This window comes from Tetranychus urticae, chromosome 2 (assembly GCF_039701765.1).
Source record: "Tetranychus urticae isolate SD_2017Ah chromosome 2, NJAU_TeUrti_SD_1.0, whole genome shotgun sequence".
NCBI lineage: Eukaryota > Metazoa > Arthropoda > Arachnida > Trombidiformes > Tetranychidae > Tetranychus > Tetranychus urticae.
In genome coordinates, this window is record NC_142959.1 from 26,495,379 (window position 1) to 26,509,469 (window position 14,091).

Sequence of the window (14,091 nt, forward strand, 5' to 3'; positions counted from 1 at the left end):
ACCTCTAATCATATGTTTGACCAGTAAAGTAACAATTTTAAGTTGGTCAACTCTAGCTAACAGTTTACATATAAATTGTGACTTCAAATGATAATCATTCTAATGACAATAATACTGAATGACAAGGCCTTATAATGAAAATAACAACAACAATGTTATTAAAAAATACGAAGGCCTAAAAAACCGTTCAACAAATTACCAGTTTGCGTGTATTTCCCATTGGATTTGTACAGCAATGCGAAAAGGTAAATTATAAAAGAGAGTTTAAATTAACGACAAATGTACATATTAATGGATATATTTTGTTTGAAGTAAAATAATATGTTAACAAAAATCGTTTGCTAGTTGAAATAATTTGACCAATTAACATTTACAATACATTTTTTACTTTCATCATTTGTCCTTCCCAAACATCAACATAATCATCATCATCATCCTCCTCCTCCTCCTCTTCCTCTCCTTTCATCATCATTGTTACCTTATCCCAAGAAGACAACAAGTTTAATTAACAAGGTAATATAATTGAGTCTCATCATCTTGTTAACAATCAACTGCCTATTTACCAACCGATATGGTTAACTGATCGAGCAAACGTGATCTTACAACCGTAAATATTATGAGCTTCAACAATTTATTATTACTATTATTATTATCATCATCTATTAATATTATCATTATTGCTGTTGTTAACAAAATGCTCATGGGATAGGCTTATAAGACTGCTTTTAATTGATAACAGTCTATTATTCTGGTTAATCAATGAAATATTTCAACTGTAAACAATATCAATATAATTAGATGGTTCCGGACTGACTGGATTAGTTTCAAGTAAAAAAAGATCAATGTTGATATCAATATATTGTGGATAAATCATTATTATCATCCTTGGAGGTTGGTTAATTGGTAAATCAGGCTTTTCAAATTGGATTGTTGATTTGCCATTAAGCCAGTTAGTGGCTAGTTTTCATTGTGATTTTCATCCATCAAAACCAGTTCAATATGGATTTACAAATACAATTGTTTACCATTTGTTTAGCTTTATTTGTATTGCTTGCTTTCAATCCAAGTAATCAGACTTCTGTAAATGAAAGAAATAATCATTTTAGAAAAATTTGTAAACACAATTTATTCAATTGTTATTTAAAATAAGCAATTTTACCTTTTAAAATTCAGCTCAACTGTCATTTTTTACATGGATTAATGGAAATCAGTGGGTTCAGTAAAATCTTGAATCAATTTGCATGATTACCAGAGTTTTCATTAAGTTGATGACATCTGAAAGGAAAAGAAATCAAGATGAAAATTAATCGGATTTTCAGAGGCAAAACAAATAAGAAACACTGAGATTCCAAGTGTAATTAAAGTAATTCAGATGAATTAGCTTCTTCTTCAAACTCTTTTAGCAATGCTTTTTTTACCGTAGTTTCATTACCACTTATAATTGAATGGGATAAAAGGGTTCAATTTTTTGTTATTAAAATTGTAAAGAGTGTGAATTGAAGGTAAAACAATAAAACTTGAACCTTAAACGGAGTGATTAAGATTTGAATGGTTGATTATCTTAAAGAAAAGGATCAACCATTATCGTTTCAGGTTATCAAGTTTACATGTTATTGTACTAATAAAACGGAGCAATGTTCATCAGCATGTTTAGTTGAGGTGAAAATTGATTCTGTTGTGGGTTGAATTTCATTCATTGCCAATGATTTTTAAGCAAGATAATTACAAGATTTGAAATTAGATTAGATTGGTTTGAATGTTGAGATTGGTTAAGCTGAAAGATTTTCAAAACTGTTTTTGCAGCAAATAACTTACAGGATAACAAATTAAATATCAACTAGATGATTACTGGTTATTACATTGAATGTTAACAGAGTTAATCCAGGAATTAAAAGTCATCTTGTCCTGCAAATCATCATTAACAGGTCAAACTGACATGGAATGGCAAGCAGAAGATAAAATAGTCTGTCAACAAAGCAACAAAAGAGGAAGATAATGATGATGATGGCGATGCAGGCAAATTACATTAATCAACATTGAACACCCATGTATATTATACATTCATTGGCTTCCAAGTATCACAATGATTATCATTACAGGTAACAATTAGGTCCAGTTTCGCCTTTTCCACTTGGCACTGTTCTGTAAATCAATGAAGGAAAAGAGAAGAAAAAAGAAGTTAATGATTTTTGTAATTAAACTTCTAATCAACACCTACGAGAGTTTTCCTGGTTGATTAGGTACGATTAAAGGCTGCAAATTAAATGTGTTGACGTGGAATCAGTTTGCTTGAAAACCAAATTGTCTCGAAGTGATACTTAAATGTAACTTTTTTTGCTTGTCCAAACCATTAATCAAACATCATTTGAAACATCTTTTCACATTATTTAAGGGTGACATAAACACATATAAATTTGATGATGCCGTTGATGATTCCAATTCGGATAACTAAATGGTTGATTCCATTGATAACTGGATGGTTGCTATCATATCCAATATTCAACGCTCCGATCAAATTATAATGATTTAAGGGATGATTTCGCAAAAGGTTGATCGTTATAAGTGCGGGTGGACAAAAACAACCTGTAAAATGAATGTTGTCAGAATTTTATCTTTAAATCATTTAGATTCATGTGACTTTAACCATCATTATCATCATATTTATCACCAACTTTATCTAGACATTGATTTGCCTTTTTGGCCTCATCATTCCTATTAATACATTTGTAGTTGCCAATGAATCTTAAAGTGACAGCCATCAATGATCATTTCATTGCTGATCAACTCTTGTCGGAGGTCATTTTTATGCTCAATGAGATTGACCAAAATCGATAAGAAAGAGGCAAACAAGAAAAACTCAAATGTTTCAGATTCTTTCTCTTTTTTTACATAAGATTCTTCCTGAGTTGAGCTTTTTTTCGTCAAGAAACTTTTGATGAAACCGGCTTCATCATTTTGTTGATAATTTTTGGTGATCAAGATCATGGTGATGATGATGATGATGATCCTTTTTTTGCTTACCTCAGTTGACCTTGTCAATAGATCGTTTCTTGCCCTTTTCACAATTTATATCTTTACTCAACTGCAATCCTGTCTCTATGTTTGCTTGATACGATCAATGATCATCCACATTGAGAATCATTTTTGTTAATCGCTTTCAATGAATGTTATTATCTGTTTTTTTGGACCAGAATTTCTTGTTTCCTTTTATTCTTTCATGTTTTGTTCAAATGTTGAAACCATTTTGCCACCATGTTTCCAGCCCTTTCCCTTTTTTATAGTCACTTTTAAAATGGGTTTATTGATGTGGATTGATTGTTGGATCAAATTTGTCGTTTAACTCAATTTCCATGTTTTGATAGGTTGAATCAAGTTCAAGTGTTATACACATGGAAAGATCCAGGGAAATATTGACAGAATAAGTCAATACACATGCCATTGTCAATATTACATTGTCAATCCCAACTTGACATAAATATCCAAACCATCTTTTGTTGATTACATAAACTTTGTTCAGCTTTTGAAGCATTTTCATGTCAACTTCACCAATAAAAAGATGTGAACTAAAATGTGAAAAAAGGATAAAGAATAGCATGGAATGAGAAAAATTCAAGAAAATAAAAGTAACTTATCAATACCTATACTGGTCTGATCTTAAACATCTTCATATCAAAACTGGATCAGAATAGCAATAAAATATGAGATTTTTTTGGCTCTTGATTCTTGGTGATTTGTTATTTAATTTATGATCTTAGTGTAGACAAGTTTTAACCTGCCAGGTTAACTTACAACAAGCTTAAATACCTTTTTGGTGTACCTGCAATGTTACACCGTGTGTACCTATGAATGTGTTGAATACTTCAAATGGCCACAAAGATCAATGATTACGTTGATTATTTAACGGTGATAAAGATGATCTCTCTTCTTGTGTGCAGATTTGTAACTTTGTTGAAGTATTTTGATAGCAATAATTAATTGGCTTTGATAATTTACACAATCGCTTTAGAAATCTTTTTGCACGAAGTTAAGGTAACAAAAACGGGATCTGATTACAAAGATGAAAAATTTGTTTAATGATTATGATAAAGATGATAAAAATGATGGCGATGATGATGATGATAGTGATGACGAAAGTGAATAAATGGTTTGGTTGTCTCAGATGAATGGGGCTAGAGAAGAATGGATAGATTAAAATGTCGACTGGGTTTGGTTTGAGTTGAATGAAGATGAGAGGTAAGGTGTATCCATCAATTTAACCAATTAAGGGTAATTAATTGGGAGCTTAATTGATGGTATCAATTAATAAAAGGAGGATAAAATGACCTGGTTCATTGTTCAACTAATCGACAGTTAAATAATCAGAGATGTGCTTCTGTATTCCAATTGCGTTAATCTTGACCTTCTTTTCCTCATCCATGACTTGATTTGTAATGATCCTCTATGAACCCTTTTTTTGTTTCCTTTGCCTGTCAATGTGTGTCCATCTGATATGAATAACTCTTTGGGATAAAACAGTGAGCCAAGAGAAAATTATAAATTATAATTTCCGGTGAGAATAATTGATAGACCTGAAAATAATGATTTGTGTTAATAATGAGTGATAAAAGATGATGATGTAGGGAAAGGCTGTGTAAAACATCTTTAACATGTTCTTACTGTCAAGGTTGGAAAAAAAGGGAGACTGTTTTTTCAGGGTGATGAGGAGGTTGAGCAAAAGGATGATCTTAAGGATGTGTTTAGAGGGAAGTTTCAAGATTATACTCAAAATACTCAGATGGTGATGAGGCCTTTGAGGCTAAAGAAGATGTAGCGTTGAGTCGATATAAGCGATAAGAATAATGGTGATGATGATTGGGAGGATGATAGAAAGTAAAACAAGATGATCAACTTTGTATCTTACATGAGGATGATGAGATCTGTCAAACCATAAGGCCACTTCAATAGTTTTATGCCTTTCGCCTGAAAAAAAATAAAGGTTAAATGAGCAGAAGATGTAAAGTGAGAGAAGAGGAGAGAGAAAAGGGAAACACAAAAAAAAACATGGGAAACAAGCTGATGAGATGATGTTGAAAGGTTACAAGTGATGCTCACGAAATGGCGATTTACTGATGAGGATTGGCTTTAGGATAATCATAATAATCATGATAATCTTTGAATAACAGTGAAATAAATTCAGTTTAAGCAGCAAAAATGCGCCAAACGAAACAACAAGCAACAGTTGAAAGCAACAGCCAATCAAGATTATGCTTAAGCGTCTTTACTATTGGAGCGCAATTTACAAAAAATAAAGAGGGCAGAAGTTAATTACCATTGTTTTCAATAATTTCCCTTGAAATGCAAGAAAACAAATTAATCAAAATTAATTGGTCACAAAGTGAATATCTCTTATCCTCCTCCACTTCATCATCACCTAAACTATTATCATCCATCTTGGCCCATCATCACGGTAACTCGACTGACCATTTGAAAACAATTTTCATATTTCCTTTGAAGGTAAAAACCAGCGCAAAGGAACAAGTGATTAAAACAAGTCTAATTATGGCAATATAACAACATAATTACTGGTCACATTTGGTCATTCTTTGAACCCTCAAATGGTCAAAGGCCGCGCAGATAAGGTGGGATAATATGGTAAAACTGAGGTTACCTTTAAAGGGTGAAAATCAAGATGAAAGGTTAACATTTAAAAACAGTAAACCTTTCAAAGTGAAGTAATTAAGGTTATTTAAGAGACGATTTCTTTTTGGAAAGCAATTCAACTTAATGGTGATTGATTTGTTATTTATTATTATCCTTAGGACATTGTCATCATCATCATCATCATAACTAGTCATCTTCATGACCAGTAGCTTTGCTAGTTTAACAACTCAACATCCACTTTAACTCCTGACCTGTAACCTTTGTAAACATTGGTCATGTTGACTGAAAGACTCAAAATTGACAATCAATGGTATCAACCTTTAAGGGTGCATTTCAAGTGTTAAATATGATACAATTTAACATGTAATATTGATTTTGTGTCTTCAGCTGTTTTAATCAACTTGTAATGAAAGCAATTTTGAAACATCCTTGATTGACATGAACATTGTATTGTAACTTTTGGGCAAAAAAACAGCGATTCAGTTTGCTGCTTTTGTTATCATGGATATATCCTGATTGAAGATGAAACATAATCATTTGCCATTGTTGAACTGAAGCCGGTAAAAGTAAAGGTAAACCGTGAAAATAATATTACAAATGAAAAGAGATTCTGAATACAAACACAAAAAAAGACATTTACTTCAAGAATGTTTGTTGATCACATGAAGGAAGAGGATGAAGATGAAAATGATGAAAGTAATGATGAAAAAAGCTAGTAAAATGTGTACAAATCATCTTTATATTGAACGCCATTTTAATCATTTTCATCGTCATAATCAACAAATGTATTGTGTACTTTGATTTGCTGTCGGCATTAAACAACTTATTTTTTCATTCCAACATCATTGTGCTCTCATAATGATCAACAAATTATCCTATTATTGTTATACTAATTCAGATAATACATGAAGATGTTTAACTTGATCAACATCAACCTTTCACTGTGTTGATATCAACATAAACACTTCAACAAAATTGTATCAAATTTATTCACCTTTCTTGGTAATCAGTTGATTTAGCTCTCGAGTCAATGGACTTGCATCAAAGATGATCGCAACTCAAGTATTAAAAGGTTAGATTATGTTTGATTGTCAAGTTAATGAACAAAAAATGTCAAATTTTCACACTTAAATTGCGCGCCCATCAAACTCACAACTCCTTTCTGTCTCAAGTCATATGTTAAATTTTAGCTTTGTCATGGAAATTTATGTTAAAATAAAATATTAATTTTGTTGAATTTTATAATTGTGCAGCTATTGACAAACCTTGAATTTTGATTATTTGATCAACGACCATCCTTTTTACCAATTATTTACTAGTTTTGTACAAGAGATTGGGTATCAATTTTACTTAATCATTACATTTGGATCTCTACTTTTGTACCTTTACATTTGGTGGATTGATCTGGCATTTCTGGTGCCTCAACAATTATCTTTAATTTATATTCATGGCTATGACACTGGTTCCGAGTTAACACCGTTACTAATACAAAATGGCAAACCAGATGACCAGATTATTCTGCCAATTGGAAATGGATTAAGAAAATGTGTTTACCTAATGTGCCTTAAGCTTGAAGATAATCATCATGTATGATGTATTGTGATTGGAAAAGCAGGGAATAAGGTTTGCGCTTTTCAATTGGTAAACAATTCACAAACTGGATTAGATCTGATTCAGATGAGAAAAGGTTAATTCATTCTTTCAATACCTCAACAGGTTAAAAGGAGTTACACATTTAGCCGATATCATTCAACAAATAAAGATTATCAAGGGAAGTCAATTAACTAAGTGATTTCAACAAGTTAATGTTTATAAAGTGAAAAGTGTGTTCAGCAAACTCAAATACATAACTTGGTGTATTTAATAAGGTAAAATGTAGATGATGAAAATTATTGCCATTGGTAACAATCATAATAATGGCAATAATGATTATCATCATCAATAATATTGATCAAGAATGATGATAATTAAATATTACAAACAAATAGACTGATTAATTGAGCTTGAGGCTTTAAAGTCAATGAATCTCTTCAGGGTAAAACAATATAAAATAAATAATCAGTGAGTTAAATGAAAAAAACAAAAAAAGGAAAAGCATTTTTCTAAATTTTCATTTTTCTCTTTAATATCATCATAATTTCAAACTAATTAATCAATCTGATTGTAAATTAAGTCTGTCAAAACTGTTCTAGATTCAGTTTTCACCAACAATTATTCAAATGGTTCATCTAACAAAATAAATATCATTTCAAGTTTTCATTTTTTGTTAACCAATAATAATTATCATACAGAACCGTTAACCTTTTTTTAATAATATAAAAGGTTGATTACAAATCTGTAATTACCGTTGAAGATGAAACAATTTGTGAAAAGATGAAATCAAATTTAACCTTATTCATGATAAAAAAATAAGGACTAATGTAAATAATGGCGAGAAACGAGTTGAAACAAAATGGATTGTTAATGATATGTTACCATGTTTATTGAGTTCACTATTAATGGTAACAATTTGTACATTAATTGTATCTTTAAATGCATGAAATACATGAACATTTACAACAAATTAACTCAATCTATTAAATGATTTCACATGAAATTGTAACTAACATTAAAAGCTTCAAATTTCATCTATTTTAATACAATGATAATTGGAAGCAAAAGGTTGACTCTTGGAGCATAAAGAAGACAGAAATGACAATGAAATTAAAATGTTGGATTCAGATCTAAAAGTGAATTGATTTCAATGGAAAGCTTCATTTCTAGTCGATTAATGATTCTTCATTTTCAATGATAATTTTGGGTTGGATGCTGAATGGACGATAACATGATGAGAGACTTGAGAGGTCATTTGGCGGAATGCGAAGTTAAATGTTAAGCATCTTAACCAAGTGAAAATTAGCAATTCATGCACTGATACAATGAAGACACAAAGTGAGAGAGAGATGAAGGAGTAGATGATAATGATGATGATGAAGGTAAAGGTTAGGCCACCATGAGAGCCGATAAAGCTTTGAGCGTGAATAAACTAACAAGAAGAAGAGGATGAAAAGATGAAGATTGGAAACTCGTTAGGAGGTTTGTTAGGAACGTGTATCTTTTCATCATCTCTTCATCATTCTCATTGTCATCATCCTCTGTTTTTACATCATCATCATCTTCATCAAGGCGTACCTTTTAAAGATCTTTTTTTTACCTTCTCACAAATATTTGTAATTATCTGTTTGGCTCTGTTAAGGTGATTGTCAAAAGTGTTTTGAGAAAAGCTTTTCTGGTTCATTCAAAATTGCTCATTTTATGATTTGGGAATCATCATTACAAGGTCCATTACAACATGATCAAGTCTAATAGTCTTTAACAATTAATGAATTAACCTGCAAAATGCTTTTAATCCATTTTTAATTGTCACATGAAGCAATTTTGGGCAATCAATCGACAGAGTAAATATTTAAGAAACAGCTTTGGGCTAAAAAGCGCAACATTTTTACCTTTAAAATGAGTTAAATTGTTCGGGAAACTTGGAAAATTTTGACTCAATTTAATTTCCTTTTTTCCCTTCTTAATTTGATATAAATTACGTTTTCAGAAAATGCTGGATTCTATCAATTTTATTGTAATTCTTGTCGTATTTTGATTTGACCATTTTTAGTATTGTTAATGAGCCAAGTGTTTGTTGTTGCTTTTGGTTGAAAAAATGGAAAAATGGTTAGTTTGGATGAAAAGCGATGAAAGGCTATTGAGTACACAAGGTGACTTGACCAGGGAATGGGTAAAATGACTGGAAAAAGTTGAACAAAAAGCTTGTTAAGCATTAAATTTATGTTCAATTTTAGTCGCTGTCAATGTGCTGAAGCGCATCTTCTCACGTTAACATTTGTCGCTGTGTTAACCCAAAATAACGAGTTGATTATCATAATAATCTGTTATTACTTGAAATAAATAACTTGATAACAATTAAACTTTCAACACTTTCATATCTCAAGTCATAAGTTTACCTTTAAATCTTGAACCATTTTCATAAATTGTTCAAGACTATTATGACTTTCATCAAATAATTGTAACAATTATTGTTGACATGAAATTCATTCATTTTTAGCTTCATCTTTCATCCTGTCCTAATGATTAACATGACAATAATGATCAAGATTTACCTTACTTTAGTCAACCTGATTTACAAATAGTAACCTTGTTTTACTTTATTTATTTATTTAGTTCACCATTTTTTTCATATTTTTTACCCTAAAAATGTTAAATTTTTTTTACTTCGCCTGGTTTAAGGCCGAATCTGGAGAATCACTTGAAGATATTCAAAAAACGTAGGTAAAGTTTAAATTTATTAATGATTAGGATTATAATTTTATGTGTTCATTGATGATAACCTAAAAAAAGTGAAGACTAATTAAAGGTATGAATGAGGTAAAATTTAAGGGTTGAGTTGTTGGATGAAAAGGTTTAGTTTGGGTCTGGTCATGTAATATGTTAGTAACAAGGCAAAAGCATGAGTTGATTGCAAACATGATTATTAACTCTTTAGTTACCTGTGTTGATTTTGATCGTTTATTGGCTCCGTTGGTTCTGACAGTTGATCTGTTAAATGGTAATGATGATTGTTAGTTGAGAGAATAATAATGAGCCAGAAGATGAAAATGATGATCAACAAGCCTAACCTTCTCATTGGAATGCATATCAAACCATATAAATTGCAACAAATCCTGAGAATCTCATGAATTGTTAAGATAACAGAATGATTATAAAACAAGAGTAACCAAAACTTTTAACTTGTCATAATACAAATGCACGCTTCTTTTTTTTCATCATCATCATCATTAAATTTATTAACAGTAACATTGTAATGAGAGAGAAGTGAAGATGATGCTTTCCTCTTCTTCTTCATCCCTTTTGTTTTGATTATTGACTGTTTCCCTGATTTTAACTTGGATAAGTGTTTAAGTGAAGGGCAATTTAAAGGTAAATTTAATTTGACTCCAGCAATTAAAGGATAGATGAATAGATGATAAAATGGCCAAGAAAAGGTTAATTGAAGGTAAATGCGATCAAATGTAATTCAAGGTTAGGAACAACCGAAAAAAACTCATTTGTTTTATTTAACTCAATTGTTTGACTTGAATTAAAAGCTACACTTGATTAGCTTTTCCGTATTGTCATTCTGCTAATCTTTCTTTGCTTCAGTTTTATAATGATTTTTTCATCTTCCAAAAAACGTTCAGTGTTTAAATCTAATGATGATGATTCTTTGATAATTAATTGTTAAAAGTTGAATCACTTTTCAATTGGATAATCTTATTTGCTTCGGGTTGTCCCATTCATTGGAGGATCTCTGTCTTGTTAAGCAAAGCCACATTTCAAGATGATTTGACTTAAACATTTTTAGAACGGCTTTTAACAAAGTAAATCAAGAGGTTGCCTATTATCTCAAATTGAATGAACAAATAATTTCAGTCAAGGATTTTTCCGCGTATTTGGTAAAATACTAGTCCAGTTGATCGTCGATACTCAAGATTTTAACTTCTGGAATTCCTTTGGAGAACAGTTCCGTTGGCTGTAAGATAAACGAACAGGAAATTCTGTAAAGCGTGATTTCCAAGTCAAATCCGATATTAGACTAGATTACATTTACAATTGGTAAAGTCAGGTCATCATGGCCATTCTGTATCAACAGGTTATATTGACACTGTTGATGGGCTGGTCTCAGGCTATTGCTTTACCAAGAAATTCCCAAACTTAAACAGCGAAAGCAAATCTTTAAAAAGTAACTGTCTTGGAGCCAGTTTGTTGAACAGGTTTCCGAATATATTCAGTATTAATGATTTCTTCTCATATGGTTAAATGGATGTCCATTCGCCTAGGCTAAGCTTCACGGCCTAAGAAACGATTACTGAGACTTGCCCAAAATAACATCAGCGCTTCTGAATCCAGTTTCGTTTTGGTACAAAGATAGTATCTCGAAAATTGACAATTATTGTCTTTAAAATATGGAGCCATGATAAATTGAAATGCGCTCAATGATCGAACGTGTCATTCATATTATGAAATTTATATTCATGTAGATCTTGAGATAGTTAATAATCAGTTTGAATAATTCATTGGCAGTAAACTTTTTTTTACTATCATCAATTATGACTTATTATCATTTGACTGAGACGAAAGCGACTCCACTCCAGTGATAATGAATTGAAGATGATGGTGATGGCAAAATGATAATCGTTGAATCGTTTCAAGTGAAAAGTCAAAGTTGATCAATTAGAATGACCCACGCAATTGTCTGGGTGACCCTCAAGGCTGTGCATAAAGTGATCCCAAGATGATGGTGAGAATACAGATGATAATAATGGTGATCCTGATGATGATTATGATGGAAGCAAATTTTCAATCCTACGCTGTTCAAATAAATCAAGTGAAAATGGAGACCAAATTGTTTTCCTGAAATATGTACTTTGCCTGTTCACAAAAGATTAAAAAAAATGAAAAGTTAGTTTAAAGTTAATAACAATCATAACTGTTGCTGCAATCAACGGTTTTAAGATTATCTTGAAACATCTCTTCAAGAGCCTCAACTTTTCTCAGATGATTTTTGCTCTTTTTAATGGATTGTTTCTTTTCAGCTTTGATTTTCCATTTTCTTTATAATTATTATTTACCTTGTCTGCCTAAGGTTAAGTGAAATAGATACTTGAAATGGTCAGTTATTCAGTAATTATCTTCATATTTTTTTTAATGAAATCAATTGAGAGACACAAATGTCGAAAAAACATTAGCTGTCTGTATTCATTGAGCAAAACCTATTCTCATGTTACTTTTTGATAGAAATAAATGATATTTATTTCTCTTCTTGTTTTTTACTTAATCTTTCAGGGTCTGATGTTGATTGAGTAATTGCTCAATGTCAACAAAGTCCTTGTTAAATATTAATTTAATTTTGGTAAATGGAAATTGTTCAATTGGCTTTTAAAAGGTTTGATATCAACGCCTATGCTAACCTTTTTGTTGGCTTCTTGTTAATCAACATTTTGAAATAGAGTTTTCAAAATTTCATTAATTATTGCAAATTGAATAGAATATACTTCAACTTACCTTGATTAATCTCTTGTCAGCCAACTGAAAATGTGCCATTTTATCCCATCTATTGAATAATCTGAAAGACAGGGACAAGATTGGGTTAATTTATTAAAAAAGGATTATGAAAAAAGCATGGATTAAAACCTTTCAAAAAAAGAGTGAGATTTACCTGAAAGTGGATGAAGAGTCAAATAAATGTGTGAATATTCATATTGCATCCAAATTTTGATTTAATTTACTCCAAAATGAAAATAATTAATTATTAATAACATTGAAAAAATTAACCAAAACAAATTGAATAAAAATTAAGATTGGATTCCAAAGCCTGGATTCACAGCTCACTATGACCATCTTTCGGTTGCAAAATAAACTACTGTTAGCAGTTTTATGTTTACCAAGGCTTAAACCTAAGCTGGTAACAGTTTCGTTTTACGGACAAAGGGCGGAGCAATTATATAACACACTTTTGTTACCCAATAGACAACATGTTTAATTTATTTGACAACACAAAGGGCTAACATAGTAAGAGCAACACAAGTCCAACATTGTTTTGAACCTCATTCCAAGTGACTCTTCACCAAAATAATTAAATTTAAAACAAAATTCATTCAAATAATCTTCTTTGTTTGTTGCCTTCGTTTCCTTCGGAATATTAGCTTTAACGCTCCTCCAAAATCTTTCTACTCTTTGAGTGTTAATATTTTTGTCCATTGGGTTAAGCCAGTTTTTGCTATGGTTTACTTCACCATGGATATATCCTAATTTTGACAAATCAAGGTAACCTTTCCAACAGTCGGTATAAATAGTAGTTCCTGGTTTTACCCAGAATTTGATAAGCTCATTTAGAGTTGGTTTATCTCGCTTCTTAACTAAAGAAAGAAAACATTTTTTTGAGCCTCTCTCGATTCCACCAACTATCCATGTTCCTGTTATTTGGTCAGCTAAAAGTCTACCGACATTACTTTTCCTTTTAAATAATAGACTTTCGTCAATTTCGACGATTTTACCTTCTCCACCAATAGCATCACGATTATTCACCCAATGGTCAATAGCAACTTGTCTAATTTTTTTCTTGTATTTACACACTGCAACACCACCAACAAGAGTAAAATCCTTAATGGTCGTGTTTTTACTCTCAGAGCACCATAAAAAAATTATTGCTAAACTGTCCATGATTGAGAGGTGAGAGGAATCGAACCAAGTTCCAGTAGTAGGGCTAATTTTTTTGTAACACTTATTGCATCTGTAGATATAGTTGAATTTAGATGTTGGACAGTTAGTTTTTTTCATTTTACCTGCACAGCCATTTGTTCTAATACAATTATATTCGTCCTCTGTAGCTATCAATTTGTGTGTTAAAACAAAGGTCAAACCTGG

General features: G+C 31.1%; 2 long non-coding RNA genes across 11 annotated transcripts; both read right to left on the reverse strand.

Annotated features, from left to right (window-relative positions):
- Positions 1–282: 282 nt before the first annotated feature.
- LOC107360869 (uncharacterized) lies at positions 283–5,575 on the reverse strand. Of its 10 annotated transcripts, none has more exons than XR_016198716.1 (9): positions 5,309–5,558; positions 4,901–4,959; positions 4,324–4,568; positions 3,805–4,045; positions 3,022–3,563; positions 2,219–2,583; positions 1,816–2,142; positions 1,160–1,275; positions 283–1,078 (listed from the first exon to the last, which is right to left on the reverse strand). It is a non-coding gene; the product is annotated as an uncharacterized LOC107360869 (long non-coding RNA). The 10 variants fall into 10 exon arrangements; XR_016198715.1 differs by having other exon boundaries at positions 3,790–4,045; XR_001568397.3 differs by lacking the exon at positions 5,309–5,558 and having other exon boundaries at positions 3,790–4,045; positions 4,901–5,235.
- Positions 5,576–9,954: 4,379 nt separating this feature from the next.
- Positions 9,955–13,079, reverse strand: LOC149094232 (uncharacterized). Its single transcript, XR_016198722.1, has 3 exons — positions 12,884–13,079; positions 12,730–12,790; positions 9,955–12,096 (listed from the first exon to the last, which is right to left on the reverse strand). It is a non-coding gene; the product is annotated as an uncharacterized LOC149094232 (long non-coding RNA).
- Between the last annotated feature and the right edge of the window lie 1,012 nt (positions 13,080–14,091).